This window comes from Haliotis cracherodii, unplaced genomic scaffold (genome assembly GCF_022045235.1).
Source record: "Haliotis cracherodii isolate W230 unplaced genomic scaffold, xgHalCrac1.p SCAF_5, whole genome shotgun sequence".
NCBI classification, from domain to species: Eukaryota; Metazoa; Mollusca; class Gastropoda; order Lepetellida; family Haliotidae; genus Haliotis; species Haliotis cracherodii.
This window is the reverse complement of record NW_027266308.1, coordinates 11,893,560-11,899,559: the sequence shown is the minus strand read 5'-3', so window position 1 is coordinate 11,899,559 and position 6,000 is coordinate 11,893,560.

The following is a 6,000-nucleotide window of genomic DNA, read 5'->3' as shown; positions in this document are numbered from 1 at the left end:
GATCCACCTTTGAAGGGCATATAATTTGCTATATCTAAATATAAACTATCGATTTTATCCACACCCCAACCCGAACCTCTATTAGTCCAGCGTTTTAAAGTTTGCTGTATCCTCTGAATTGATGTATCTAATGATGCGTTTATAGTATTGGATTCGGTTATAACTTCTTGATTGCTCCGGAAATATGGTTCGGTATATTCAGTGCTATCGTCTGCGCTACTTTTACTCAATGACATTTTCAGTTGGTATTTTATACTATGTAAATCATCTAATTCCTCGTTAATTTTGCTTGATATGATGGGCTTAACATCATTAACATCCATGTGGGAATTAATATCCATCTTCCAACCTCTTAGATATTTACCAATGCCGGCGGATGTGGTTAAAAATTTTAACTCATTATTTTTATCAACATCGTCAACTGATTTATTATCAACATCATCGAATTGATTATTATCTAGTAAAGCGATCAATTCAGCTTTTCTCATTTGAGAATAACCTCTCAGCCCACTGTTTTTTGCTTGAGCTTTGAGTTCTCTAACAGTCTGGGGTTTGTTGTATTCCAAACCGAGTAAAACGATCAATTCAGTTTTTCTCATTCGAGAATATCCATGTAGACGACGTTGCTTTGCCAAAGCTTTCAGCTCTCTGACAACATAAGTCGTTGTGATATATAAATACATGTGAACTAATGTCTAATTGGTTTGAATTCTACCCAATCATTTCCTCTCATAAATAATTTGAAACCGTTTCTTGTCAGCACCGTGACTCTTACATAAACAGTCACTACCTTTGACCCCAATCCCACATACAGAACAAGAATAATTAATGTGCCCTTTTCTAATTGCAATGGAATGAATTCCACAAAAATCCGACATACAGCTCTTTCCACAAATTTGTGATCGGCTCAAGCGTATGAATTTACATCTTGATGTACCTCTCACCATTGTGATAAATATACACTCCTAGTATCATTTGTCTAAATGCATGCCCAGCCTAACATCTCCACTTGTTCCTCTGACGGTGTATAAAATTGACTTATTGTTGGTCTCGGCATTGGGTCAAGTTTTTTTCCATAAATGAGGAAATATTCGTGCATGGCAGATTCAACATCCTTAAACGTTTGAATTGAATGTCCTTGCTTACGCAGTTCTTCATTAATAAAATATAATCTTAATATCCTCTGTCTGGTCCATTGTGACTGGGCTGCTTCGAGTTGTTCTAATGCTTTATTATGTTGTTTACTCTCCTCTCCTCTCATACTAGAAAATAAATAATTACTCCCCGAAAAAGCTAGAGCATTAACAACAGCTCCACAGACCATCATTGCAATTGATGCCATGTTCGATAATATAAAATATTTAAATGTTTAATTACTTCATTATGTCTTCCGGGATAAGCCCTTGTTTGATGAGCATATCTTTTGTTGTCATTGCTAATCCAATATCGAGAATCATCATACCGATATCATAACCATTAAAATCTAGCTTGGGTGGTGTGGCTTTAGTAATCATTTTGGCTATACGAGCATAGCCAATGGCCAAGCCGCTGACCACCGCTGAATGATACGTTGCGTTTACCAACATTTTATCGTCTGTAACTGGAGTAGTCATGCTTCTTATAGCATTATATGGGGGCTAACCTCTAACTGAACTTGTTGTTGTGTAATTGGGGGTGACCTTTTCTCTTCTCCGGTCTTATAAAACAACCATACCACCGCTATAACAACAACTCCTACTAGTGCCCAAGTTTTAATCGGACGACTATGTTCAATATTTGAATTATGCATTATTTTCGACTTCCTCGCCAGCGCACCCTTTCTACCGGCTGCGATTTTTGGGGGGTTCTTCGTCACTCTGGCTTGTGATATTGCTGGTATTTCCTCATTCACAATCCATTGTGCATCCTCGTTCACTTGTTCCACAACCTGTGGTGGTGTCACTTGAGTCTCCATTATTATTAAGTGGGCACTTATGTTTAAATTAACAATACCTAGCCATTATTAAAGCGGTGGTGAGTGGAGCTAAGAACATTCTGTATCTATGATAAAACTCACAGCTTACTGAGCTTATAGCATGTTTGATGAATGGGTCTTTCTCGATGGATTCGCATAAATACATGCGATGTTCTGCCGGTTCCCCCAAATATTCGGAACATTTTCCGCCGGCTGCCAAAGCCGCGAGTCTTTCTCAATGTTTATCTAAAGATTTATCTACATCTTGATCTGTATGTTGATCTGGTTCTTTGAGCATTTGTTCGATGAGTTTGTCGCATTCCATAATATTAGTCTAACATAATAAAATATGGCATGTCCAATACAGCCCGTAATAATAAACTGTTGCGAAAGAATGAGGATGTCATAATAACCGCTAATGTTCAATTTTTATCGTATTTTTGCTATTTTTGCTATATTTGCTATATTTTTTGCTACATTTTTGCTATAAGTTTGCTATTTTTGCTAAGCAGCTGGTTGACCGGTTTTTAATACAAGTTTACAATGCTTCGTTGAAGCTAACAGTTTTCTGACTTTATCTCGTTCGAGCTTGGTATAAATAACATCATTTTCGCGCTGACATTCCTCGAATGAATCTCGTTTTTTGCAATGAAACAGGGCTACCCATTTGGTCTGCTCTCTAAGGTCTTTCAGGACAGAGTTGTATTTTTGAGTAAGTACCCAAACGCTATGCTGAGTATGCTGTCTGGAGAATGCTAAATATGAAAGCATATCTTTCTTTTTGGTTAGTTCTTTACTCGCGCTGCAGTCGTCTATTACGAAAAGGGTTGATTCTCCTTTGTATTTTTCGTGACAAACTCGTAAACAGTCTTGTAAACGATCACCCGGATCAACTCTGTCTACCCCATCATCATTCCTTACCCAATTTCTCGATAGGTATGTTGTATTAACGTTTATAGTCGGACACAGAATAATAATATTGTCAAAAACGTCCTGATAATTACTTTCTAAAATATCTAGAATTAAGTTATACCGATCTTAAGTTCCATATTACTCGGAGACATGTATAGTCCCGGCGGATAAACATAGTCTACTTTGGATTGAGCGTACTGTAATACATCTTGATAACGCTTTATATAAGATGGTATGTCAACTGGTGAATTAATAGCATCCTCCACGTTTGCAACAAACTGTTTTTGTGCATCGAGCGCTGTCCCAGAACCAATAATGGACGTTTGCTCCAAGAATTGCCCATACATAAGTTCTTATTGATTCATTAACTCTTACAACTCCTGGGTTAGTAAAATTATTTTCTGTTTTATCATGAAGAAATTCATTTCAAGCGTTTGCGGTATCGTTCAGTTGTACAAATTTTGTAACAATATAAGCCAAACCACCCTGAAAACTCATAAGATCTCCTCTCCAATCGTTACTCGAAAGTTCCCAGCCATGATTAAGATTATGCAATCTTACAAAAAGATTGTTTTTCTGTAACAACTTAAATGGATCGAATGGTTGATGAGTTTTTTTAACTAAATCATCGCTTTCTTCTTTAACAGTTTTTTGTCCGCTGTACGGAACACCTAGACCATGTTTAATTCCTTTAATACGCCAATCTTTACTTGTAGCAATATTAAATTCCTGACAAATACGTTCATATGCGAACCTATTGTACGGATTATTTGATGCATTCCATGGTCGAAACTGCGGTATTGAGGCACTAATTTCTTTAAGTATATGTCTAATGTGATAGTACACGTGAAATGATAAAACAGACTTATTTAGTTCAAATCCTGGGGCATAAAGAGATACACCACATCCTATTGTGGTACACCATATGGCAAAGTTTAACTGATTTTGCCAAAATTGCATCGGATTGTAAAACCAATCGTTCACCATTTTATCGCTAGTTGCTGTGAACCTGTATCTTTCAAAGATATCAGGGAATTCAACAACAAAATTAGCACCAGAGGCACTTACTAAAATCGACTGATTAGTAATATAAGTTGATTTCATATTCAAGTTATGATATAGTATCATTGTCTATTTACTATGTATGTTACACTCCCGGGAATAACAAATGGTCAGTCTATTGAACTGCTTCATATTATCGATAACTCGGATGGTCAACTTGAAGTCGCTCTATGCGATGTAACATATTACCCACGGTGGACCAATATAAATGCTGCAAGAGGTAATAATGAGATATATATATTAGGTGAAAACAGTGGTATTGAAAAGTACATTATTATACCTGATGGGTATTACAGTGTATGCTTACCCAATGACGAATTTTTTAAGCCGAATGGAATGATTCTCACACAAAATGAGTCGAATGGGATGCTGATTTCAAGCATTGGAGAAAAGCTTGTAATTCTAAGTCCAAGCTTAGCAGTTACACTTGGAATTTTTTATCGAAAATCAGAAATAAACCCCAACGAAAAAGTGCATGGAGTTAAATTGCCCGATTTAGTTCCCTGGAAAGAGTTGTGCATCCATCTTGATCAAATAAGCACGACGGATAATATTCAACTGGAAAGTCCCTCTACTCTGTTGAGAGCTGTTCCAGTCAAAGATGAAAAATACAATAGCGGTAGAACGGAATCTTTCTCATCATTACAATATAAAAAATTAAAGTGTGGTTTTATTTCAGATCTCAAACTTCCTGTATTAGATGTAAAACATCAACCTGTACATATGGGATACTTGAGTGTAACACTCAATATTATAAATAATGGTTGATTCATCATGTCCTGGAATGCTCAGACAATGTAATACAATTGTTCTTTCCAATCTCGGAGACACAGAAGGATTCGGTAGACCCGGTACCGATGGTAAGTTATACGCTTTACACTTACAAGATAATGTATACAAGCAGAAAGAAGTTACATTCACAGGTAATCTAGGAGATTTAAGCGATGTCGACGTTAGTAGACTCCATAAAAACGCTTCATATAATCTTACTCTCAATGATGATAATAAATTGACTATGGTCGAAGCAAACATCGAGTGGCTATTGAATATCGTCATTACCCCACCGTATGTGATGATGGGTAAGGCACATAATTTAACTAAGATAATAAATAGTGGGATCGTACTCGGGGCTTATATCCCATCAAAACGAAAAAGTGCGTTAGTCACCCCCCTGCCAGAAAACCCAGGTCATATGTTATATAGTCGTCCGGCATAAAAAAATGTTAGTTTAAATTTGGTTACTGAATTCAATGATATTAAACAGAACTTGAGTGCAATACCTAATCTTTCTACGCTTATTATTGAAGTCTTGTTCGAAGATGCACCGGAAGATGCCTTCGAAATATTACCAGGTCTATCGATTAAATGGCTAAAGAAACACCAACGTCAACGTTGCAGTATTATTCATATTGGAGCATCACCCGTTGCAACCCTTAAGGGGGGTCCAAATTATTAAAAGTGACAGCATTTCTCTTACTAAAATATTCATGCCATATAATATACATTTAATAAGGTTGATGTATACTCTCAAAACATTTAAGCAAGACCAATTAAAGACTATTATATGATCTAATAATATACACTATGGGTTTATATCCGGCGCTCGATGAGGCATCTGAAAAGATGGATACTGTTGATGGATTTTGATTACATCAAATAAGCGACATAAAACATCGAATAGAGAAGGAGGGGGAGTTTAGACTTGGATTGTATAAAAAGTATCGCAGAGCCGTGAATGCTCTTGACGGAGTTGACACCGGGCTTGTAACAGCTGGCATGGGACTCGGTGTAGCCGGTGTCGGTTTATTATCAACTATAATCGCTGCGCCTATCGTACTTGGCATGGAAATAGCGGCTGGAGTCTCAGGACTTGCAGGAAAAGCGATAAAATTCATTTCTTGTAGGTTGCAAAAGAAAGCATTAAAACATGATAATATTCGGAGACTCACCGAAGCAAAGTTGAACAGCATTGAGGATCATATTTCAACAGTAATGGCTGATTGTAAGATATCCGAGGAGGAGTTTCATTTAGTGCTGTCAGAACTCACCAAATACAACGTAATGAAGCAGGA